The 27,227-nt window shown below is 41.7% G+C and overlaps 1 non-coding gene across 1 annotated transcript; it reads left to right on the forward strand.

Annotated features, from left to right (window-relative positions):
- Positions 1-8,907: 8,907 nt before the first annotated feature.
- Positions 8,908-9,048, forward strand: LOC123625560. Its single transcript, XR_006730566.1, has one exon. It is a non-coding gene; the product is annotated as a U4 spliceosomal RNA (small nuclear RNA).
- Positions 9,049-27,227: the final 18,179 nt, after the last annotated feature.

The following is a 27,227-nucleotide window of genomic DNA, read 5'->3' on the forward strand; positions in this document are numbered from 1 at the left end:
GGCTGTCTAGGTTTGAATCCTGACTCCAACAGGTACTAGTTGTGTGTTCACGTAGAATTGACTTAAGCATCTGTGTCTCAGTTTCTTTATCTATAAAATGTATCTAATCATGGCACCTGTCTTCAAGAATTCTTGTCAGAAGTAAATGATTTAATAATTTAAAATGATTAGAATACTGTGTTTTACAGAATAGGGGCTCAATGAGTGTTGGCTATCACCAGTATTATTGAATGAATGAATACATGAGCTATATGCTCATCCCTCAGGAGCCAGCTCAGTGTCTTAACTCTGGGCTTGGAGGCTGGGCTAAGAAGGGCAGACCTGCGGGGCTGATGCTTTAGATTGGAGGCCTTTGGGGTGTAGTAATTTCTTCCTGGATGTTAGTCCAACCTGGCTACTTTCATGAGGCTTTTATGGGGATTGGAGGCACACGACAATCTTTGTGTTCTGGAGGCAATTCTTGCTTTCATTTACCACTGGTCTGTTTTATAGTAGATCTTGTCTCAACCACTTCATTCATTCAGAAGCCTTTGGGCGCTTAATATAATTTTGTGAAAGTTTCCAACTCCTTTGGGCTTTGCTTAGGAACATAGCAAACAAAGTTCTCAGCATCTCAAGGGGAGGCTTAAGCTGATAAAATTGTGAATTGTAGACAACCGGAGCTCTGCTGAACATTTCACTTCTGGGTATGCAGAGCAGTGGTCTAATACAAATGCTGTCATTGGGAGGTCACCTCTATCCTTGATGACTAGTGGCCTGGCTGTATTGTGCTTGGGGACCTGGGGGGTCTGTACACAAGGGTGTGTGGCTGGTCTATGTCGTGACTACAATATACCTGAAAATCAGCTCAAGTATGTGACATATCCAGGGCGAGGCAGGGCAAAGGAGTGGGCAGAGAAACCTGTGTTTCTGGCACTTTCCTACCATTTTCTGCGTCACCTACCCAATTCCATGAATTCAGAGATACCTAGGATGAAAGGAGTTGGGTGAAGTCTTGGACAAAGACATTCCAGTGGAGGATGCTATAGGGAAATGAACAGCTCCTAACTGTTGACGTTTCAGATGAGACCTTTGTGTCAGAAAAATGCATAGAGGAGCAGTGAGGCTTCCTGAGACCCCTCAGCTTTTAACATGTCACAGCCACCTGCGATTTCTAAATGCCAGTCTGATGCCTGAGTACAGTAGACTTATTTGGGAAGCTTTTGAAAACATAGATTTCTTGGGCCCTAGAATGTCTGGCTTAGTAAGTCTGGAGCAGAGCCTGGGAATTTAAATTTCTATAAAAGTTCCCCAAAGTTATTCTATCATCCATTCTCGCCCGTGAATATCTGAATCTGTGGTTCTCATTCCTGGTTGCACATTAGCTTCACTACCTGGAGAGCCTTTAACAAAGTGCCCATGACTGAGCCATGTTCCCCAGAGACTCTGAGTCCGTTTGTTTGGCTGAGGGGCACTGGGGATACAGTGTTCTTTTAAAGGCTGGCATCTGTATCTACGTGCAGCCATAGTTGAGAACCACTGAAAAATTAAAAGAACTGACAATCAACTACTCCTTTTCTTAGTAAGGGCAGTGATAGACTCACTGCCAACAGGTGCAACAATCAGACGTGGAGAGAATCCGAACCAGAAGGGAGCTTAGGAGACTCTCCAGTGCAGGGGTTCCCAGTCCTTTCAATTTCGTAGGCCAGTATAATCCAAAAGATATTTTGAGGACTGACAAAGAATTGCTGGAGTTTTTTTGGCCAACATTTTATTTTGCCAAGTTAAGACATTAAAATCAAAACTCAACTATCATTTATTTGCACCATTATTTGATTTTTTTAAATGAAGTTTTAACATTACCTGTAAGAAAGACCTAAGGTCAAGACAAAGCACAGTCCTTACATTGTATTTGGCGTGAGGAACTCACTACGCAGTCCTCACCGTTTCTCATTTCAGGGAGAACTTTATTATGGATCAGGATTGGTTTAAGAGCAGCCTGCTTTCAAGCCAAAGTCATAATTTTATAGATGAGGAGATTGAGACCCAGAGAAAGGAAGGTACTTGGCTCTGGTCCCAGCCGAGGCAGCAGCAGTGCTGAGACTAGAACCTGCTCTCCTGATGTCTGGTCACGTCCTCCGTACAGGGCTCTGATGAGAATTCTGACACCTTGGCCTCTTCCCATTTAACACACATGGAGCAGAGCCATTGGGTGTGACTGCTCAGCCCTGCCAGCCACACCCAGGCATACTTAGAGCAGTCACCACCGTAACATCCAAGGACAAGAGCTCTGTTAGAAGGGCACCATCCTCAAACCTCCAGCAATGGTGGAATATGATTATGCAGATCTTTTGTGTGACAGAGGGGGAACTTCATTTGCTTCAACTGCAAAACAGAGGAGCATATTATTGCTCTGTCACACTAGGATACTGTGCTTTGAAAGTTAAAAATCTGTGAAGAATTAATTTTCTGATTGTCTCCTGCAGAGTCCAAGCCATCTCTTCCCCATTATGCTGTTATTTTTAATAAGTCAACAAATTGGCTAATTCTCTTGGAAATGTTTTGATTTGAGGAAATGGACATTTAAACAATTCCCTGAGAGAAGAAAGAAAACAGATCTCCAAATGCATTATCAATATGTAGGACATTTGGACCCTGTGATCGGAAATGGAGAAGACATGGTGAGCTCTTGGGTTCAGATGTTCAATTCAGTATTTGATGGAGACGATGGAGGATGGGCATTGGCAGAACACTTGCTTCCTCTGGACAACTGTGGGAGTGTTGAAGGGCAGGCCTAAAGCCAACTTGGATCTCAAGTCCACCTGGAGTAGTCAAGTTCACTGCCTTGAACTGTCAGGGAACAAAAGCAGGAAGGGACATGCTTAAGTGTCACTCATGGACCTGCCCTTAAGGGCAGGGCCATGTCCTACTTGTCTCCCAGCATAGGTCTGGCCCCTCATAGATAGTAATACCTATCTTGTCAAAATGAAGTCCTTTAAGGGACCCAAAGGCATTTTCCTACATTGAAATCAGGTGACACCTAGAGATCTATACTTAACCAGGACAGTTTTGTGGGGGTGGGAAGAGTGAGCCTGGGAGCAGTCAGGAGGGAGTTGTGTCTGTCACGAAGCCATTGGATGGCTGCCCCGAAAATGGGTCATGAAGGTGGCCTCGATGGAAGGAAAGAGCACAGAACAGAAATCTCACTGGCCTCATAATTTTTCTGAAATCTGGTCCTGGTTCCCCAGCCCATCCCTCTAAAACCTATTTCCCAGGGCAAAAAAAAAAAAAAAAAAAACTACAGGTTTAATACCCCAGCTCCAAATCCCTCCAGAAACTCAGGTTCCTATGGGACCCCACCTAACAGAAGTAAAAGACAGAATGAATTCACTTCCCTTTAATATCATCATCTGACTTCATTTTTGACCTCTTTCCTGATTTCTAATTTAGTCATATAAACCCATATACCTTAAAAACACGTCCTGCACCCCATCAGTGCCTCAACTCATTTTAAGTCCCATTGGAATTGAGGAAGGGAGCTCCCAAAGCTCACCTGGCTTCCTGCACTGGAGCATCACTGTTTCTCAGGGACAGGACAAAGGAGACAGCATACCTCCCCTGTCTGCCATTAGGAAGATGAAGGAAGCCGGGCATCATAGAGCCATGTAAGTTAAAGTGTGCATGGACTGTTGAGACCAATGTTCTTATTTCTTGTTAGAGGCAACTGGAGCACAGGGGGATGAGTAACAGGCCTCAGGTCACATGAGACAGTGGTGGAGCAGGGGCTAGAACAGGGTTATTTGACCCCTAGACACCAGCACCCTGGTCCTAGATCACACCAATTCCCGGTTGCCTGGAGGAATGGACTTCTGTCTTCCCTTAGTTAAAAAGATATTCCAGGCTTCCTAACCTTAGGCAATCATCCTTTTTGTTTTTTTGGTTCAATATAGATGCTAAATGGCTTAAGGTATTGAAGTTTGTAGGGATTAATCTGGAAAATCCCTGCTGTGTGTATGCATGTGTTTGTGTGTATGTGCACGTATGCATGTGATTGTGCATATGTGTGTGTGTGTGTGTGTGTGTGTGTGTATGTGTGTGTCTGTGTGTCTCTATGGCTGCGTGTGATGTGTATTTTGGCTAGGGCAGGGCGGTCCCTGGGGTTGAGGAGGAGGAGGCTCAGCAGGGCTAATCCTAGGTATCAGAGGGCCCTTGCTAATGCTCTTGGGCTGCTGCTGTACACACACACCCAGGAGGACCCACCCCTCCGGAATGGGCCTGGGTGTGGACCGAGATGAAGGCACCACTGCCCTCTGCTGTACTGAGAGGTGAATGCTGCTGACGTGCCAGCCTCACCTTGTCCCAGGTGGGGGCAGGGACACTGAGATGAAATAAAAATCTGTGCCCCATCCTGGGCTCAACTGATCCACACCTCTTGGGGTCATTCCACTTTATCTTTGAAGTTCTTAGCTGCAGGTGGTGGAGCAAAAGCACCTGGTGCTTGATTGGGTGTCAGGTCAGTCATTGCCCCAAGGCCTCCCCAGGTAGGGTCTAAAGATGCTGGAATAGCTCTGGCAAAGATTGTATTGCATTTTTAATCTTTCTAGCCTTGTTGGGGATCAACATTCAGGATTTTTCCAGTGTCACTCAGATGGATTACTCTTTAAAGGTAAAGCCCCTGTTGGTCTTGAGCCAATCCTCTCACCTCTGCAAACACCGCACCCTGGGAGAAGAAGCCTAAATACCACTTTCAAATAAGAATGCCCCACATTTGCATGGTGAACTATAATTTATCAACTATGTTCCCATTAATTGTCTCAGACGGTCTTTATAAACCTGTGAGTTAAACAGAACAGCAATTATTATTTTCATTTAACAGATGGGGAAACCAAGGCCCAGATGGTTTGGTGCTATTTGGTTGACTTGGAGGAGATTAGCTAGGAAATAAAACGTTCTCCAGTTGGAATGAAATTCATCAGGCTTTAGATTAAAATAAATAAGCTACAGGAGAGGTAGTGCCAAATAAAACATTCAGTAATCAACTGGGAACCACAAGGGCAAAATGCATAGCAGTGCTGTCCAGCTGCTTTCTAACAACTCCAAGGCCTCAGCTTATGGCTTAGCTCCTGAGTTCCACAGTGTGTCCATGTTTAACAGAGTCACCAGAGAGTCTCATGGTTGGTAACTATGTAATTAACATCTTTCCTTTCGATAATAAAATGTCTATATCTTTTTGGTCTTAAATTTAAAAATAATCTATCTTGTTTTATCTTCCTAACATATTTGTAATGCAAAGGCAGCAGTTACTATTGCTCCTGTTTGGCTGCTGCAGAAACTAAGGTCTGAAGAACTTTCATACCTGTAGCAATCAATGTTTGCTCTATCGTTCTATCTTCCAATGCATTAATTACTCCTTTGTCCCCTCCATTCTGTTGAACCCATCTATTGAGTTTTTACTTCAGTTATTTTATTTTTCATTTTCTATTTAGCTCTTCTTTGTATCTTCTATTTCTTTGCTGAGATTTTCTATTTTTTCATTTGTTTCAAGCATGTTCATAATGGCACATTGAAGCACTTTTATCATTGGCCACTTTAAAATCTTTGTCAGATTATTCTAACATCTCTGTCATCTCAGTATTAGGCATCTATTGTTTGTCTTTTTCATTCAGTTTGAGACCTTCCTGGTTCTTGGTATGGTGAGTGATTTTCAAGTGATTTAAAAGCGAATCTTGGACACTTTTAAATTAAAATTTGAGACTCTAGATCTTATTTAAACCTTTTGTTTTAACTGGATTTCTTTAATGCCACTATCCAAGCACTCTGCTAGCCCAGAGAATATAGCAGTGAGCAAGGTGGCTATGGGCCTGGCTCTTATGACACTCACAGTCAAGTGAGGGAGAGATAAGTTGTTGACGAATGTACATTGTGATGAGTGCCATGATCTTGAACCCAGTGCCATGAACACAAATGGCCAGGGACCTCACCTGGTCAAGGCTCTGGGAAGCTTCCCTGAAGTTTGTTGGTTAAGTGGAGTTGGCCCAGCATGTGGGGTGGAAACTTGGGGTACAGAGTTGTCCAGGCAGAGGCAGAGGCAGAGGCAGTGTGAAGGTCCCAAAGAAGGAAGTTGCTTGGGACACCCAAGGAATTTAGAGAAAGCCAGTGTAGCTAGAACAGAGAACAAAAGGGAATGTGGTCCAAGGTGAGGTTGGCAAACCTGTGGAGTAGAGGTTAATCTCTTAGCCCAGGCACACAGCTAGATGGAGGCAAAGTAAGGATTATAATTGTATTATATCTTCTTTCTGTAAATCTCTAATCTTTGTATTGCTTTTCTCCACCTGTTCTTCTCCCACTCTCTGTCTAAACCTAACTGCTTTGATTTTCTAGGACCGCACTTCCTCTCACCTCTGTCTCATTGCTTCTGCTGTGTTCTTCCCCTGGTATCCCCACCCCTGCATCTCCTCAAGTCAAAAATCCTACTTACCCTTTAAGCCAGGGATTGTAAACACAAATTTGTCAGTGGATGAGGTAAATGAATGACTTGGCCTAACATATTATCAAGTGGTTGGGACTTGGCAAACTGGAGCATCCATGCCCCCATCATGCTCAGGCCTAGTGCTGTATGAGACAACCTTCTGCAATGATGGAAATGGCCTGTATTTGCACAGTCCAATAAGTAGTCACTTAGTCATCTGTGGCTAGTGTGACTGAGGACTCAAAATTTTAATTTACTTAATTTTAGTTAATTTTAATATAAACTTATATAGCCATAGTAACTAGTGGTCTACCATATTGGACAATGCAGCTCTAGCTGTTTGTTTCCATTCTGGAATGTGGGTCCACTATTGTGAGATATTCCATTTTTTCCAGATGAGCCAGATCTCTGGATTCTCACATTTGAAATCTTCTGATTTTTAAATGTTGGCAAGAAATTTAAATTTTAAGTATATACTGTGGGTGACTCTTGCCTCAGGAAAGATGGAGTAGATATGCTTTTCCCTGTTCCTCCTGCTAAATACAACTCAAATACCTGCATATTGTTTGTGACACAAGCATAAGAAGACTCTGAAAAGTTAAGAGAAGAAGACAGACTTAGGATCTCAGGAGCCAAGATGCAATACAGTGGTAAGTTCTCTGAGTTTTCTTTTTATGTCATACATCCTAGACTTGGCATTGAAGATGTCAGCCACCCCAAAACACTAATGGGCACAGGAAAACTAAGCCCCAACAATGGCATACACTCTCTGGCCAAAGTACCAGGAAAGGGGCAGCCTAGCAACACAGAAAACTTTTAGACAATAACTACTCCATCCCAACTTAATACCATGGGAAAAACTGTGGTCCCAGCCCAACCCATGCCAGCAAAGGCTAAGTGGGGAGCCTCAACTACCTCCTAAGCCACCCAGTATCCCTGTTGGGGTGGTATCACATCAAGCCAAAGAGAGAACTAGAACTTTCATCTCCATAAGCTCATGACCAGCTCTTCTCCTTCCTCCCCCATGTAACCATGGTGTCAGTGGAGACCACTTGGGGAACTTGGGAGCTTGGACTTCTACTGCCATGTGGCAATAATGAGGCTCCCTTTCCCTTCTTGCTGGAGTGGTGCCAGAAGAGGTCTAGTGGAGAGTCAGAACTTTTACTATTGATCATGAGTAATAAAGCCATGCTACAGTTGTGTCAATGGAGAGACCACCTGGGGATTTGTGCCACTACCCAGAAGTAACAAGGAGGCCCTCCCCTGCACTCCCCCTTCCAGTTTTGAGTGTCAACAAAGGCTGAGGGGGGAGTGGAGAACCTGGTCTTTTGCCTGCATTTGGCAGTAACAAACAAGTGCTACCCTTCACCTTGTTGGAGTGGTATTAAAGAAATCCAGTTAAAACAACAGGTTTAAATAAGATGTAGAGTCTCATAATTTAATTTAAAAGTGTCCAAGATTCGATTGAAAATCACTGCCATATCAAGAACCAGGAAAATCTCAAACTGAATGAAAAAAGACAAACAATAGATACCTAACACTGAGATGACAGAGATGTTAGAATTATCTGACAAAGATTTTAAAGTAGCCAATGATAAAAGTGCTTCAATGTGCCATTATGAACACGCTTGAAACAAATAAAAAAATACAAAATCTCAGCAAAGAAATAGAAGATACAAAGAAGAACTAAATGTAAAATGAAAAATAAAATAACTGAAATAAAAAACTCAGTAAATGGGTTCAACAGAATGGAGGGCACAGGGGAATAATTAGTGAATTCGAAGATAGAATAGGAATAACTCAATTAAACAACACAGAGAAAGTAGACTAAAAAAATAAAAACCAGTCTCAGTGACCTGTGGGACTATGATAAAACATCTAACATTCATGTCATAAGGATACCAAAAGAACAGGAGAAGTAGAGTGGAGATGACAAAGCACTGAAAGAAATAATGGCTGGAAACTGCCAAAATTTGTCAAGAGACATAAATTTAAAGATTCAAGAAGATGAGTAAACCAAAAACAGGAGAAATCCAAAGAAATTCATGCCAAGATGCATAATAATTAAACGTAAGAAAATTAAAGACAAAGAAAAAATCTTGAAAACAGCCAGAGAATGACATTTTACCTAAAGGGGAAAAACAAACAAATAAGCAAACAAACAAAATGACAGCAGATTTTTCATCAGATCATGGGGGCCAGAAGAAAGCAGCATACTATTTTTTTCTTCAGATGTTGAAAGAAAAGAACTATTAACCCAGAATCCTATAGCCAGTGAAAATATCCTTCAAGAATGAATGGGAAAAATCAAGATATTCACAAATGAAGGAAATTTAATAGAATTTGTCATTATCAGACTTACCCTAAAGGATTGACTAAAGAAAGCTCTCTAAACAGAAAGTAAATGACAAAAGAAGAAAACTTGGAACATCAGGAAGAAAATATAAAAGCCAAAATACAGCTTTGCACAGTGGCAATATCATAGCCAATGAGGTTTATATGAGGTGCGATTATTGCTAATTGAAAACTTTTCCCAATACCCCGCCATGACGACTTGAAATATAGTTGGCATTGGCAATTTTTGACAGTCTCTATGGAAACTGAAAAACAAAAAGCCAAAATACAGGTAAATACAATAGATTTTCCTTTTACTCCTGAGTTTTCTAAATTATGTTTGAAAGCTAAACTAAAATTTATAAATCTGCATAGTGATTCTAAATGTATGTAGAGAAAATGCATAAGATAATTATATTTTAAATGGAGGACGGTAAGGGCATGTTAAGGGCGATAAGTTTTCTATACTTCACTCAAACTGGTCAAATAATAGCACCATTAGACTGTGACAAGTTATGTACATGTAATGTAATACCTAACATAACCACTAATAAGTAAAAAGCTATACAAAAAATACACTCAAAAGCATTATAGATAAATAAAAATGGAATTCTGGAAAATATTCAAGGAAAGCAGGAAGACAGAAGAAAGGCAAAAGAAAAGAAGACAGGAATAAGAAAGCAGAGAATAAAAAAATAGAACAGAGAGCAAAAGGCAAAATGGCAGATTTAAGCCCTGCTATTTGAATAATTATATTGAATGTAAATGTTCTAAAATATACCAGTTAAAAGACAGAGTTTTGCAGAGTGGATTAAAAAAACATATCCAACTATATGCTGTCTACAAGAAACTCACTTCAAATATAATGGTATGGGCAGGTTGAAATTAAAAATATGTGAACCCCAAGCCAGGATACTTATGTATTATCATGAGAGCCTCTTTATTTTCTTTTCTACCCAAAGCCTAGATTGATTTTTATTTCTTCCTCACTTTTTCTATTTCTCATTTCAATTATTTGCAAATTTTTATAATTATCTGAAAATTTGTTACAATTATCTTTTTAAATTTTGCTTACTTCTGTTTTTTTTAGTATTTTTGAGTGTACATTTTATAAAGTGTTCTTAGTGGTTTTCCTGGCTAGTACAATATACATATTTCACTTATCATCATCTATTAGTATTGATATTTTATAAATTCTAGTGAAGTGTGAAAACCTTACTTTAGGTTCCTTTACCTTCCTCAAATTTAAATATTATATTGTTTTGAGTATCAGAAGAAGTCATAAGTTTTGTTTCAATCATCAACTATTATTTATAAAAGTCATGAGGAGACTAGTCTATTGTATGGTACCCATTTTTTGTTGTTCTTCTTTCTGAAAGCTTCAAGTTTCCTTCTTTTATCATTTCCTCTGTGTTTGAAGAATTTCCTTTAGCCATTCTTAAGAGAAGTTATTCTAGTTACAAATTCTTGTAGTTTTTTTTATCTGAGAATATCTTGATTTTTTTTCTTTATTTCTGAAGGATAGTTTTGCTAGATATAGAATTTATGTTGACAGTTCTTTGTTTCAGCACTTGAAAAATGTTATGCCACTTCCTCTGGCCTCCATGGTTTCAGATGAGAAATCTGCTGTCATTCAAATTGTTTTTCCCATATAGATAAACGTATTTTTCTCTGGCTGCTTTTACGATTTTTTTCTTTGCCTTTAATTTTCAGAAATTTGATTATGTTGTGTCTTGGCCTCAATGTCTTTGGATTTATCAAATTTAGGGTTAACTCATCTTCTTGAATATGTACACTTATGTTTTTCACCAAACTTGGGAAGCTTTTTAAATCAATTATCTCTTCAAAAAATCTTTCTCCTCCACTTTGTTTTTCTTGCCTTTTGAGTTTCCAGTGACATAAATGTTGAGTATTTTGTCATTGTTCCACAGGTCCCTGAGGCTCTGTTGTTCTGTTTTTCTGTATTTATTTGTTTTTGAGTTTATTTTCTAAAATTTATTTTTTCTCTGTTGTTTGGGAGTGGGTAAATTTTATCTGTCTATCCTCAAGATCACTCATTCTGTTTTCTGTGATCTTTATTCTACTAGTGAACCCATCCAGCAAGTTTCTAATTTCTCTTATTATATTTTTCAGTTATACAGTTTTCATTTGGTTCTTTTTTATTGTTTATTCTTCTTCACAGAGATATTCTATTTTTCCATTTATTTCAAAAGAATGTATAATTACTTATTAAAACATTTTTATGATGGCTTCTATGAAATACTTGATGGATAATGCTAGCATCTGATTTATCTCAGTGTTGGCATCAGTTGGTTTTTTTTTGTTTTTTTTTTTTTGTGTGTGTGTGTCATTTGAATAGTGATTTTTCTGGTTCCTGGTATGGTTAGTTATTTCCAATTGTATCCTGAACATTTTGGCTATTATATTAAGAGTCTTGTGTCCTATTTCAATCTTTTATTGTAACAGGCAGTCACTTTAAGTGTAACACAAAGTTCTGGCCTACTGTTATGGGTTGTGGTTCTGATAAAAATTTAATTTTCAGAGCTTTGCAGTGTTATTTTGGTTTCTTTGGCTTATTGAATGTTGCTAGCCATCCCACTAGTCCCTGCTGGAATTGCCTGAGATGGCAGAAGAGCTTTTCCAAGACTGAGCCACCAAATGTCTATTAGTGAGGCAGGGAAATCTCAGGCCCATGGGAATGCAAAGACTTTCCGGGCTGGGCCACTTGTTTTGGCAGAATCTCCTTTGTTGGTGCCCCCTGGATGCCTGGTGTCTCTCAGTGGGGGAGAGGAGTCCCAAGCCTAGTCAGGAAGGAGGTCACTTCTCTTGGTCACTTATTATCAGGGAGGCTCTTGTTTGATCCCCTTTGCTGGTGCCATCAAGTGTGCCAGGTGCTGTTAGTGGGACTGTGATTCAATCCAGGGGAGAAATGCTGCTTTCTGTTGGTAGATTGGGAGTTGAGAACACTGGTCCTGGGTTGCTTTTTTTTCTGTTGGGTGGGAGGTCAGAAGATGCCCTGCTGCTATGCTTTTCTACAGTTCTGGGGTGTCTAACCAATCTTCTTCCTTTTCACAACTGTCAGAATTCTTTGACCACCTCTTGCATCCTATCTGGATTTATAGTTATATAATACTTGGAGGAGTGGGTAAAAACAAGTCTATACAATCTTGTCCAGACTGGAAGTTCTATATTTATTCATTTTCTAATTTTGGAATTTAAAATTTTCATGATTCTATCAAATATCAAATCAATATTTTTACCCATTTTACTTTTTAGATCTTTCCCGTTTAAAAATTATAGATTCTTATATGATACATTTTCAGTTTATATTTTATTATTCATATATTATATTTTTATGTTGCTCCAGTATTTTTCTTTTTAAAAAATTCATTTAATAACAAAATGTTTAAAAAATGATTTGAGAAATTTGTGAACAGTTACGTTTTGGGAAACTGAGGACCTTTTTCTTATACTCTGAAATTATTCCACATAGATTGTCTCTCTGTGTGTCTCACTATTCAGTCTCTTATTTGTAAAACAAAGCAGTTAGGCCAGATAAGCTATAGGAGCCAGCTGAGCTTTGAAAATACATCATGGCTGGAAAATAGGGACTGACCCTGGCCGGTCTGAAAGAGTAGGTGGACATTTTGGAGGGTATAAGCAGCGGGAGATAAACTGCTGATATTTCCATCCCCAGGTCAAAGAGGGGGAACGAGGGATGTCTGGGCTGGCTGAGGCATGGGAGTGATTAGGTGCCATGTTCTAACTTTGCCAGTGAACGGAGGAGGAAATCACAAGTGGCGTAAGTGCTCTGAGAGCATGTTCACAGCAAAAACACCCAGGAAGGCTTTAAGCAGCTAAGATTGATTATCTTAGAAATGATACTATAAAGCTCACAAGAAATAAATTCATGTTGGTAAGAATCAAGAAAAATTCTAGAAAGCTGAAAACACAGCTAAATAGGGAAAAACTGAAGAAAGTAGGGTTAGATCATGTTAAATAAAGGGCTTGGGGGGAGGAAGTATTTAATGATCATCTTCAAGGATATTGCGAGAAATTTTCTGTTTTACAATGTAATCATTAAAAAAGATCTTTCCCTGGTGTAAGTATGATTTTTTTTTCTGCATCACTTAAAAAGCAATAATTTTCTTCTGGTGAAACACTTCACAGCTAAGAGAAGCACAACATGATGGCATGATTTGCCTCAGATACTGCTGGCAACAGTGGAGTGAAGACTAGAATTCATCTTCTCACCTTCAACCCACTGTGCTTTTCATTACCAGTGGAGTCACCATGTTTCAGCTCCTCAGACTACAAAATCAATAGAAACAAGCTTAACATGCAGCAAGATGGGCTTTCATTAGATGAGATTTTCCCCTTAAGTGACAGTTGTGAGAGAATGACCTGGTTGGACAACTTCTCCAAATCTTTAAGATTGAGATTTTGGGCTTTCAAGACTGGATATGACATTTTACTTGAAAGCAGGGAGAGGAGATGGCCTTTGGGAGAAGGAGCTTTTAACTTTGGATATGATTGCAAGACAGTTTTTTAAAAATAAAGAGTGTTGGAGTAAGTTATGCTGAATACCATCCACTTGCCTTACCAGATGCCTTGTCCGTCATTCTCTGACTCAGAACAGTAATCTGTTTGGAATAAATCTAATAGCTTCTTTGTCTTCTGGCCAGTGGAGAACCTGGTGGGAAATGTTGAGGGAAGGAAAAAAGCAAAGTCAGGGTTTATTCCTGCGTCTCTAACCCTGTGGTTTCTTCATAGACTGTCTGCTGCCTTCCAGTGGAAACCACAGCTTCTGTCAGGTGGTCTTCTCCCACAATTGTTCTCTGCTTCTGGGATCCATGACTAAAGGTGGGAATAGCCCTGCTGCTACTGTGCCTGGGGTCCTGCACTATCTCTTGTGGTTTTTTCTACACCTTGGTCACAACCTGATAAATAGTCCCTCTGTTAAACTACCTTCAACTTCTCATAATAGTTGTGTGTGCCCTCTATTTTTCCCCAGTACTCTAACTGATATGCCTGTCCAAGTAGGTGAAAATGCCCAGCCACCATGTTGGAAAGGCTTACATTAAGCAAGGGTATCACCAACTACAAAGTAAGTAAAATGATCTCCCTTTTCTGAAATTGAGAAATTTAGAAGACACTTGAGGAAAGTAGAGTATAATGTTCCAAAAATGGCCAGTGCTTTTGGGCAGAAATTTTCTGCACACAAAGAAAAATCTCTCCCTTAAACAAAATTTCAGTCATTTGACTCCATTATTAAGCTTAGAGCAATTAGACCATAAATCAATAAGGATGGGGTGATTCATGCATGGGCTCTTTCCACCCAGTAGAGGCACATATCATTTCTGCTCATGTTTCACTCACTAAATCAAGTCAGATGGCCACACCTACTTCAAAAGAGACGAAGAAGTGCAATTCTACCAAGAGACTGGAACAAAGTGTTCCACGAAACTAATGAAGCTGAAGCTTCAGTCCTCTTGCTTACACAAGCCCCTTACTAGTCCCCAGGAGAGGCCAAAGCAATGTGTTTGCGTGGCCTTGTGCTTTGCAAAATTTGTAAAGTAAGATATTTTTCTATATTTTATATTTTAATATAAACTTTAGGCCCTGCAAAACCCTAGTCTGTTCTGAACAGGAATATGCACTGGAATATGTATGAATAATTAGGATTACCTAAGTAAAAAGAGCTTTTCAAGCATGATGCTCCGTTCTCCCAAGCTGATGTAGAACCAGGAGAAAGATAGCATTTGACCCAAAAAATAAGGCTTAGGGAAAGGGTAATGATGATTCTTCTTCCCTTGGTCCCAAGCCCTCTTGTCATCTCCTGCTTTGTATGAACCTAAGTCTTAACCCCCCTTTAGATCATAAACTACTTGGGAACACAGATTGTGGATTATGAGCTCCTAAGATTATAGATTTGGAAGTGACCTTGAAGGTCATATAGTATTATTTAGTCCAACCCAAGAACATAAAGGGGAAAGGGACTTGCCAGGTTCACACAACTAACTGGCAGAAGCCAGGTCTCCAAACCTTGAGTCAGTACCCTCTTCCTTGCATCTCTCACATGGGTCATTACATACATATGCGTTACTTGAGTTTGGCCCCAAGATTAGTTGAAATGAGAAGTGGTGCCATTGTCACCATTGCAGTGTCATTACTTCATGGCTCTGCACCATCAAGCAATATTCCACATTGCATGCCAAATATCTCTACCCTTTTGTCACCTTTTGGCATCACCTTTACCTCAATTTCCAGACTTAAGGCTAACCCAAGGGGAAAGTCTTTATATACCACATTTCCCAGTCCTCCTCATCGATATAACACATTCCCCAGTCAGCTCCATCCATGCAATAGACTTTCCAATCCCCCCTCCACCCCTGTGCATGAACCACGTTCCTCTGTCACCTCATCTACCCATCCACTCAGTAGATTCCATAGTCTTCTCTATCCATGCATCACATTTTTTAGTTATCTCTGTCCATGACATAGACACCTAGTTCTCCCCACCGGCACACCACACTCCCTGGTCCTCCCCACCCACACCCCACACCCCACACTCCCTGGTCCTCCTATCCACACAATATACTCCTTATCCACACACTGTATCCTCCCTTCCACCCTTGGCGTGGGGACTGTAGAAGCAGCTGTCAACATAGGGGTCCCATCTCCTGGGTCCCTGGGAGCCCCACTGCTATGGAGAATGTGCTATGAATGATATAGACTTTGGTGGTGGGAAACCCCTGAGATGTTTGGAATTATTTGTTACTGCAGCATACCCTAGCCAAACCTGACTGAAACAATAGATTATGAACTGCTTTCACAGGTGTAGCATCATTTCTTTCTGGAAGGGACTCTGGGCAGTTCTCATCCCCATTTTTCAAATGAAATTCTAAAGCTCAGAGAGATTAGGTATCTTCAGGGAAGGTCATAAGTGAACAGGTGGCTGGCCTAGGAGGGAGCCCAGACATTTTGACTCTCAGGTTCTTTCCATGATAGGATGCTGTCCCTGCAGTGGTTGATGCAGGTCATTTGCATGGCATCCCCACCCCCCATTTCCTTCATCTCTCTCGCTATAATCCCTGATGAAGCCCAGGCTTCCACTAGCGGCAGATGCCTCAGACCTGTTTGGACAGTCTGGACAGGTCCCTGAAGGGTTCATTTCTATCAGAGTCAGATGAAAAATGCTAGAGATGAGCCACAAGAGAAGAGAGCCCTTTCCAGAGTCTAGATGGATTAGAAAAATGTGCATTTTGAATATAGAAAAGTGTAATCACAGAGACTTTTCTCTATTTATAGAGTATAACATATTTGCATACAATACTTTGTCAACATTTTCCCTTAGTGTGCATGCACACACACTCTTACATGGAAAACTGGATTCAGATTCACTCTAGTAATTTAACTGGGCTTGAGATAACAGGCAGGCTTTGGCTTGAATTCTTAGTGGTCACTAAAATGCTAAGTGAATGAATGGGGTGGTTTTGACTTAGGGAGAAGCGGTAATGTAGGACAAGAGTCACTTTCCCTGGCAGTGCAATACAGACCTCCAGGTGCACCTCCTGTTCTAATGACAAGGTGGGGGGAGCAAGGGGGATTGAGAAGGAAAAAGAACCCCATTTGGCTGAAGGGTGCTTTAATACAGGGCACTGATCGAAACATCTCAGTAAATAGCACATATAGCTAGATCATCTGGCAGGAGATCAATAGGCTCGAGCTGAAATGAGAAGCATCTGAAAAGCTAAGAAATATTTCCTGGAGAATTGCATTAGACAGCATTACACTCAATAAAGTTTGGTCCTCCCAGCCGCTTGTTTTGTTTTTGCTTCGGGAAGATCCTTTCTTGGATTGGAATTGGCATGGCAGGGGAAGGCTATTAGATGTATGTAAACTTTTGCTTTATGAGAATTGGAATGAGTCCTGTAAACTCTCTGGGGGCACTTGGAAATCCTTTCCCTCACAGGTGGGAACTTGAAGGTACAGGATTTACTGGAAGAAGCTTTACTGCTGGCTCAGTTCTCTCTCTCTCTCTCTCTCTCTCTCTCTCTCTCTCTCTCTCTCTCTCTCTCTATCTCTCTCTCTCTCTTACACACACACACACACACACATATTCTTTCTCTCCTTTCTGGTCTTCTCTTTTATTCCTGGGAGCCTACCATTTGGTGAGACTTCCCATACCCCATCTCATTAAAGCATTGTTCATGGCAACCCATATAACATGAAATGTAAAGCTAGACCAAAAATTAAAACTCAGAGAAAATTAAATTATTATCCCCCCTACATCTCCTTCCTCAAAAAAGTCAATAACAAGTCCAAATAATTCTTCAGTGATAGAATAAATTCCCCATTATCCAGAAAAATTAGGGGGAAAATGCAACATTCTGTTAAAAGAGGGCTGTCATAATACTATACAAAGATCACTAATGTCCATATAATTATACCAGAGTGAAATCTGCTGTATAAAAATCTAGAAATGTGCTCTGGCAATTCAGAAGGCCTGTTACGATCTGGTAGGGCCTCGTTACATCACTATGAGTAATTCTCATTATTTTGGACACCAACTGGGCAAATATAGGAAGCTGAGCTGAACCTTTGCTAACATGTGGACTCCTAGGGGAAAATTTGTATATAATCTGTCTGATGTAAACTTGATTTCTTTGACATTTATCTCTTTCATAAAAGTAAAAAGCTGAGGAAAAGCGTCTGTTTATTTTAGCTTTACTTTTGTTTGGGTTCTGAGAAGCAGGAGGCTTATAATCCTCTGGGCTTCTCACCATCTTCCAAATTATTTTTCTCATCCATGATTTCATCTATCATTCTAGCATCCCTGTGCAGCTAGGAAGAGGCAATTAGCATTAGCACATCGCCACGCTGCCGTTTGGAAAGCAGAACTCCTTGTCATCAATCAAGTTAGTTCCCCAAAGCCCCACCGTGGGCCTACTCTGTATTTTTATCCATTGCCTTGCACCAAGAGCTCAGTAGGACAGAGACATCTTCCCTTTTTCATACCATGTGTTCCAAGCCTCTGCTACTTGGGAAAATGGTTTGCAATCTTGGGAGCTGTTTTCTAAAGTGGCAACATGGTGTAAGAGGAAGAAGCACTGATCCAGGAGTTGGGAAATTAAGAGTCAAATCCTAGCTTCACCTGAAACTTCTCAGCCTTTTACCAAGAATAATTTATTTAGATTCCCTGAGCCAGTTTCCTCATCTATAAAATGGCCTCCCTCACAAAGTTCTGATGAGGATTGAATGAGCTCACTGGCAGGGAAGCTGGTGCAGGGCTTCTTCTGTTGCTGCCCTCTGGTTCCCCCTTTGTGGAGTTTCAGTGAGTGCCATGTCCTGGGAAAGAGGTGTTTGGAGCTTCTTCTGAGGTGTCGAATTTTGCAGGCACTCAGCTGTCACAGAGTGATGAAGCATCTGTGAAGAACCTTCCAGCTAAAGTTCAAGTTCATCTCTAGATGGGAGGCTGGTAATGTGTGGAGGGTCACTCAGGCCCTGAGATGCTGACCTGAACCTCCTGCCACTTGCTCCCCTTGCTCACTTTGGCTCTGCAAGTGATCACACCTCACCTATAGGTAAGGCCCAAGAGGTGTGATTTGAGAGCCTTCAAAAGGTGCCTATGTTAACACTTATCTGCCTCTCCTACCTGAATTCCCTCATCAATGTCAGTGCTGTCCTAAAGAACTTTCTGTGATGATAGAAATATTCTATATCCATGCTGTCTGATACAGCAACCATTAGCCACATGTAGCTATTGACACGTGGCTAGTACGACCAAGGAATTGAAATTTAATTTAATTTAAATTAATTTAAATAGCTACATGTATGCCTGCAGATCAACGTGTTCCTCCTTTTCATTAAGTCATTGTGTCCAGAAGACCCCCGTTCAAAATTATTATTATTTTTAAGTGACGCCATATGGCCAAAGATGAGGTTTTGGCATGTGCGTGGGGACAGAGGAGGAGAGAGGAGAGGAAACTTACCAGAAAGGCCAGCTTGTTGACTCCCAAGAATCTTGCAGGGAACATCTGGCTCTCAGTCTTGCAGGCTCAGAAACTAGATTTTTCAGGGCATGGAAAGTCAGATTGATCTTCAGAGGTGGGAGCCTCTGAACAAATGCAATCAATCAGAAAGGTAGCATACCAAAGTACAAGGAAACAAGGAAACTAGTAACCCTCCTCCTTCACCTGTGTGGGTGTGAATTGGGGAGGCTGATCATTTTCTACATGGAAATGGGGGTCTGAAGTGGAGGTAGTTTGGTGAGCATGGCACCAGAGCAAGTAGCATGAAATAATCCAACTGACTGATGGGGCTATGCATACACTCATTTCACGGTGGACCTTATCTATCCTGGGAATGGTCCAGCCGTGCTCCTGACTTCAGTCCTCTCTTCCTGGATGGTGCTTGGGTGGTTATCAGCAGTTTTTGCTTCTGACTCTACTTTATTTTCTGAGCTTTCATGGTTGACTAATCCCATATCATAGTCTTATTCCACTGGGGCTTTATGCCATAAACAACAGATATTTGTTTATAAACAACAGGTATTTATTTCTTACTGTTCTGGAGGCTGGGATATCCAAAGTCAAGGTCCAAAATTCAGAATCTGGCAAGAGCCCATTTTCTGGTTCATAACAGCTATCTTTTTGCTGTGTCCTCATTTGGTGGAAGGGGCAAAGGAGCACTTGGGAACCACTTTTATAAGGGCACAAATCCCATTCACGAGGGCTCTATCCTCATGACATAATCACTTCACGTGCTCCATCTCCTAATAGCATCACACTGGGAGTTAGGTTTCAACATGTGAATTTTGGGGGGACAAAAACATTCAGTTAATTGTACCCATGGACACATTCTCTCTTTATTTATGTCACAGACATTTATGTTCCTGTCCTATACTGCACACCTGGAGACCATTTATTTCTTTAAGGTGACTTAGCCTGAACAACTGTGGATCAATATCACAGAAAACAGTCTTATTTCCCTCGTCTCCAAAGTCTTGGAGTCACTAAGTACTGACTGCATGTTTTTCATGTGAGGGGCAGCATATTGGTTAGTTGTTGACACCCATGTGTGTTGTCTTTGAAAAATAGCTTTGGTATGGTCAAGGGTTGATTATTGAAGTGCTTACTGCGGCCAGACAGTAACTATGTGAGTGAAGCAGGCATGAAGGTGGACCTTCGTGTGGACTCCTTGGAAGTACACAGCTGTGGCTCAGTTCAGGCTGTCTGTACACATGCTAGAATGTGGGCCCAGATTACCAGGTCTTACAATTTTTAAAGAGAAGTTGGACATCTAGATATTGATGTGAAATCACCTGTGTTTTCAAAGTTAGAAACTAATTCAGTTAAAATTCAACACCTAACAAAATACATCAGCAAGTTGTATTTAACCCATGATCTCTGGCTTGTAGTTTCTGGGTTTGTGGGAGGCCTTGGCCTGACAGTCTGCCGTTTTGGGTTCTAGTCTGAACCCTGCCTCTAAGGGCTTGGAGAAGGCACACCCCCACTCCTCCTTTGTGAACTAAGAGTGTCAGGTAGGACGATCTCTAAGGTTTCCTCTTGCTCTGTATTAGTCTGCTAGGACTGCTTTAACAAAATGCCAGACTGGAAGTCCAAGATCAAGGCATCGGCAGGTTTGGTTTCTTCTGAGACCTCTCTCTGTGGTTTGCAGATGGCCATCTTCATGCTGTGTCCTCACATGGTCTGTCCTCTGTGTATGCACATCCCTGGTCCCTCTTTCTCTTCTTATAAGACACTAGTCATATTGGGTTAAGGCCCCATTCCTGTGAATTATTTAACCTAATTACCTCCCTAAAGGCCCAGCTCCAAAAACAGTCACTTTGAAGGTTAGGACTTCAACATACGAGTTTTGCAGGGTAGGGGGCACAACTTAGTCCATAACATACTCTGAGTCTGTACTGTGTTGACAGGGGCACTGAGGCTAGACCGTGACTCTGACTTGACTGTCTTCCCCTTTCCCCTCCAGGTCTACCCTCCCCACTGCTGCTCCTGCCCTATGCCCAGGAAGGCTGACCACTATGGATAATATCAGTGGGCTTCCCTGCCCTATGCCTTTGGTTAGGTTTAGCCAATGCAGAGTCTAAGAAGGAAATGAGAGGGAGAGAGGAGAATGAGGTTGGGAGACTCTTGCTCCAAGGTTGTCACAGGCTGGCCATGTCCTTTCGCTGAAGGTCACCACTCCTGTCAGACAGCTCCTCTGTCTCCAGGTTCCCTGCTTCCTCCCTGATGCCATCAGGCCTAAGGGTGGTAATGCTCTTACTGTTACTCATCCTGGGACAGACCCCCCATGGCTTCCTTCCCTCCTACACACTCTTGAAAAGGGTCCCTTTACTACACTTCTCTTAAATCACCCCAACTCGTGGGTGCTGGGACCCTGACTGATACAGCCAGAGTATGAAGGAACCCCATCAGAGCATCACCCTGCTTGTCCCTTCTTCTTGCAGCCTCATTCTCCTTCCTTCGGTTTCCAGGCAGCGCTGACTCAGCCTGAGGCTGGGCTAGCTTCCCTCAGGTCACACACTTTTTTCCTGAGGTGAACCACATCGTGACTCTTGCTCCCTGGGTGGGTTTGCTATTATCCCATCACAGTCCCTGTGGACAAGGGTGGAGGAAAGAGCTGGTTGTAAAATGCACCCCTCTGCAGCTGGGCTGTGGCCTCTGCCTGGCTGAAGTGACATTGACTCCTTGACTACTTGTCTGTTTAGAATGAGATTTACTCTGTTCCCTCTTGTGATCACAGACCTCTGTGGGCGGAGCAGGTTTCCTCCTTTATCTATAATATCCTACTGACACCTCCTCCCTCCTTATTATTGAGGTCCAGCTGCTAAAGTTTCAGGAACTTGCCGGCTAGAGACATAAATGATTAGAGCAAAGTTAGTAATGCATTTAGTATCCAGAGTGAAAGAAAGGAAGACAATTACGACACAAGATGGAGACGGAGTGAAATAAACACTGTACAGGTTAGTCAGGTGTGAGGGGCTGTGTATAGCAGCACAGGAGCATGGTTTAAAGGTGAGGGCTCTGGACTCAGGCTGCCTGGGCTCAAATTCTGCCTCACTGCTTAATCGTTTTAACATCTTGGGCAAGAAGCCCAGCCATTTATGCTTTGGTTTCCTCATCTGCAATCTCATAAACGTAATAGGTTGTTTTCGCTAGGAATAAATGATGTATAATGCCTGTAATGTGCTTAGCCCAGTGCTTGGCTAAGTGCTTAATAAATATTAGCCTTTATTGTTACTTAGCAAAGATTGTACAAAAGATTGGGGTTCATGGTGGCCTTGAAGAATGGGAAGATTTTATGAGAAAGAGGGGATCATTCCCGAGGGAGAGAGGAGCGTGGATAAAGGTACAAGGAAAAACACATTTAGGAATTATTAATCAATACAGGTGCTACATGGGGGCTATTGATTAGGAAAAAGAGCAGGAAAAGCTGGTTAAAGCCATATCAAGAAGGATACCAAGTACCCTATAAATATATACAACTATTATGTATCCATAATAATTAAAAATTAAAAAATGAGGATGCTGAAGACCAGGGTGAGTAGTCTGTATGTAATTTTATAGGCAATGAAGAGCCATTAAAAGCAAGGTTTTAAGTAGGGCTTTGTATACTTAGATAAACTTTAGGAAAATTAATTTGGCAGGTTTTTGTAAACTGGGTTGATGGTGGAGAAAAAAGGTGGAAAACAAAAGTGAACAGAGGAGGCATGGGACTATTACTATTATTCCACTGTCCATGGGAGTAGTAACAAGACTTGTCTTAGGGAAAAGCTGACAAATAATAAACAAACCCTTGACAACTGACAGAACTAGTTTGGCAGGAGGCAGAGCAGCTGGACACTGAAGTGTTAAGAGACACTCACAGTCAGGAGATGTTTGGAAATTAAAAGAAAGCACTTAATCCTAACGTCAACCCATGATAATGTAACACTTCACAAAATTCTGATTTTAACATATGTTTTCCATGAGCAAAACTACAGAGCCCACCTGTGTTGCTAATGTGTGGTGCTGGCACTGAGGAATAAGAACCCTGTCTTGGAGATGGGGTGTGGGAACGGGGCACAGACACACGTGCTCTTACGTGGGCAGCCACATGGAGCAGCTTGTGGCAAGAACTCAAGCAGCTGACGACTGTCACCAAAGAGCACATCTACATGTTTGTTCAGCCCCCCTCGCCACTTCTGCCCCATTCTGACAAAGAAGCCTGCTAACATTTAGTCAGAGTTTTATTTAGAAAGATTGTGCCTTGGCTGGTATTTTCACTTGTGAGAGCTGGCTGTCCTAAATGTAGCAAGAAAGTGCCCTGAAACCCACACACCAGGCCAGGGAAGGTAGAGAGAAGGGCCAGATTATTCCCTCTGGGAAATGAATGCTAGTCAAGGAATACGGAAAGTGAGGATGGAGCCAGAGGTACAAAGCACCCTAAGTCCCTGTCCTCAGCTCCAGGGAAGAAGGATTTCTGAAGAATGGTTGGTTGGGGAATTAGCCACAGGACACTAAAGAGAATCCCAAGCAAGACCTCTGAGGACTTAGTTCCCTTTGATGAACTCATGTCGAAGGGCTGCACTTTCAGACAGAAATGAAGAAGAGGATGATTTCTTTAACACAGAAAGGCAAGAGGTGGTCAAGGTCCTTTTCAGAACCAGAGAGTCTTTCTCCATAGAGCAGGGCAGGCTGGTGATGCAGCTTCCGGCTAGGATTGTAGGAAGAGGGGGATGGGGGGTGCACACCACGAGGAGCTGTCCGTGGTGCTGCTGTTGCCCTTGCTTGAGCCCAGTTGGAAGGCTTCTGTTAGCTACTGTATGACAAATGCTGTGTCAGGTACTTTACACACATTGTGTCCTTTAATCCTCAAGGTAACCCTGCAAGGTTAGTATTTTTATCAGCCTTGTTTCCACATATGAGGAAACTCATACGCTCAGAGCTTCACTTTCTGCCTTATCCAATATGGATGATCTGAATAACCTCTTCAGACATCAGATTTGAGGACTTCCAGCCTAACAAAGAGAGCATATCTGTTTAACACCATTTCTCTGGTCTGTGTAAAGGTATTTTGTTCCTTTTGGAGGTGGAAGTGGTGGGGATTTACACCGAAGGCAACGGAGTTTAAGTCACAGGAGAATCTTTCAAGAGAAAGATTAAGCACGTATATACCCATGTTTTAGACAGTTGATTAGAAAAGCATGTAGGAACTTCAAATGTGTTTGTCAAAAGAGAAGGAAAAATTAACCCCTCCTAAGTAAAGGAAAGCAAATCATGGGATTTTTTTTTTTAAAGGTCAATAAGACTTGTTACTCTTTAACAATTTTCTCTTTTCTTTTTCTTGGTGATAAAGTAAATAGGTTCTCAGAGAGAAGGTAGAGGGCAAATAAAGGCTTATTCTTCATTAAATTGAAAGAAATCTTTGCTAGGGCAGTTGAAGCCATAATAAAGGAAAAACCATGTGGGCTTTTGATGCCAAATGTTGCTAAATCTCAGGATCTAATATATCATTTGGGCTGGGGAAGAGATTTTGCTTAAATCCTAATGTTGCAAAAATTCACAGGGAATTTAAGTTAGAACCAGGGCTGAGAACCTAGTCAGGAGTTCTCAGCCTGGGTCCATAGACCCTGGGGGGTGGAAGAAGGAAGAAGTTCCATGGATGGGCTCCAGAGAATATATACATACCTTCTAAATATAGACAAAATGTTGTTTGTGGATGCATTTTACCAGGAGGTGTTGATTACTTTCAAGAGATTCTCAAAATGTCCAGGAACATCTGTAAGGTAAACAGCTGCTGGTTTAAACAGTCAATCCAAAAAAGTTAAGGCTTGGTGAGCAAAGTATCTAATTATACCTACATATTTATATTTCTGGGTTTAAAATAAGCAGCCTACTTAAGTATGGCATTTAAGATAATTCAAATTAATGCTTATGCTTGTATATTTGAGTAAAGAGTTCTAGTTTTATAGGAAAGACATCTAATTAAGTAGAAACTGTGTGTTGTTCTTTTCAATTGGATTTATTCCTCAAGGGAGCCTATAAAATGAGAGAAAGCATCAATCAGTCAGGAAAGATTTGACGACAGCCCATGATATGGGAAAGCTATCAATTCACCTGCCTAAAATTCAATAAGGATCCCAACACAAGACATCCACATTCTAGCACAAATGCTGGAGGTCACTCTGTGTCCCCATCTATCACCGTGTGGCCCATTAACAATTGCTGAGACAAGAGAGCAGAGGAAGCACCAAGAAAAGTCCACTCTCCTTTCTGCCCACTCAGCAAAGTTGTTTACTGAAGTCTGATTGCCAAATATTTTACTCAGCATGATGAAGGTAAGAATCAGGAATCAGCTGGATTTTTAAAGCCCACAGATTTAGCCTGGAGGAAGAATAGGTGAGTGCATATAAAATTCTCTTCTTCCTGCACGCCAATCTTCCATCTTTTTCTGACTTACTATACAGCGATTTGAAGAGCAATGTGTGTGTCTGTGTGTGTGTGCGAGTGTGTGTGTGTGAGAGAGAGAGAGCGTGCAAGCGAGCTGTGTGGTCACACCATCCACGAAGAACATTTGATTCCTCTCAAGTGTCTTTGACAGCTCAGTGAGCTGACATAACCCAGAAAAACATGTGCTGTTATTTTGGTAAGGGCAGAAAAGCAAGTATAGCTATTTCAGAGTTTCCCCTGAAAAGAGCTAACCTTACTGAAGGCAAAAAGGACTATGATCAATTAGGCTGTGATTCATAGGGTCCCAGTAGCTTCTGGGGACTTAGGAAAATTGAGATTCTAGAAATGTGGGGGATGTAACTTCTCCAGCCCCATCATTTTATCTCAGGACAGAGGCAGGTATGAACTGGAGGCAGCTGTGACCTGGAATAATGGGCGCTAGGGCTTCAGAACCAGTTGCAGAGAAGTTGGGATGATGGCAAATCAGGACATCATTTCCCAAGGAAGGGGATTTGGGCAGGGGTGCTAGGCCCAGTATGTCAGAGTCTTAGAGTGAGGAGGAACCATGGGGGACACCCAGGGCAACCCCCACCGGGTCAAATGTATATCCAGAACTGGGACTAGAACCAAGTGTTTTGACCATCCAGTCATCACTGTCGTCACTGCCCTGAATGCATTAGGTCCTGCTCCCTACTCCTCTATGCTCTACTCACTTCCTCCAACGCAGGAGGGATGATTCCGGGGGCTGGTCCTGACTTGCGCAGCTCCCCACTGGGGAGGACCTGGAAAGAGTATTCTTTTTGGCTGGCCATAGTCTACTAGGAGGCCAGCAGGCGTGGAACCAGCTAGATTTTATGGCTATTTTGGTAGCTGCAGAATCCCCCACAGCAATAAAATAGCAAACTTAGAGCATGTGCCAGGAACTGTTCTAGTGCTTCATATCTGTGATGTCATTTAATCATCCCAACACCCCCATGTGGTAAGCACTGTTACTCTGTCTATTTTACAGATGAGGGAAGCCATGAACAGAGAAGAGGTTAAGTAACCCTCCTAACATACTGATAGTGAGTTGCAGACCTGGGACTCAAACATGACAGTCAGGCTCCCATGTCTGTGCCTTTTGCCACTATGTTATACTGCCTCTTGGCTCTTGGAATAGCACATTAGCCTGTTCTTCTACATAGTTGTCTTTCCCCCAAACTAAGTCTTGCCCTTGCTTACGCAGACTCTCCCTGGCTCAAAGGAGAAAGGAAGGGAATGCCTTTGAGCAGGATGCATATCAAAGGGAAGGATCCAGAGGGAACTTTGCCTGGAGTCACATTTCACCACTACTTCCGACAAGTCAAATGAGGAAAGGGGATCCTAGTGGAATCCTCCATTTGATTCTCTGACTCCTATCTGGTTGCTCTGCAAGGGAGAAGTGGTTCATGGTGCTGTCTCAGCTGACACAAATGAGGAATGGCAACCCACAGAGGTAGTGGAGGGAGCATCATTTCTGAGGCAGCATGGACTGACCACATCTCAGTGCTAGCAAATGGTGCTCCTCTTTCTGGACCTAAATCCTTAAGGCAGGGACCCCTTATTGGCACATAGGAAAGTGCATCTCAGTACTCAAATGTAGGTACCTGCATTCTTGTGATGTTTCATATGATCTTAAATAAAACTGCTACTGTCTCTTCAATTTAAAGAACTGAGAGCACTCAACTCATACATGTCGGTGAGATGGTTATTCATTTTATCATTAGCTTCATGGATTCTTGTTTATAGGAAAATTCAAGCTCTTAATGAGCTATTTAAATATTACTGAGAAGCTGAACATTGTTTTTTCCAAGGCATTGAAGTTACATTACATTCTCATGAAGGGAGAGAAGAAAATCTGATGAAGAGTATTTCTCCTTTTTCTAGTGAAAGTGTTTTTATCCATGAGGCTAAATTTACATATATTACCTTTCAGCATACGATAATGAAGTTTGAACCTCAGGGAT

This window comes from Lemur catta, chromosome 20 (assembly GCF_020740605.2).
Source record: "Lemur catta isolate mLemCat1 chromosome 20, mLemCat1.pri, whole genome shotgun sequence".
NCBI classification, from domain to species: Eukaryota; Metazoa; Chordata; class Mammalia; order Primates; family Lemuridae; genus Lemur; species Lemur catta.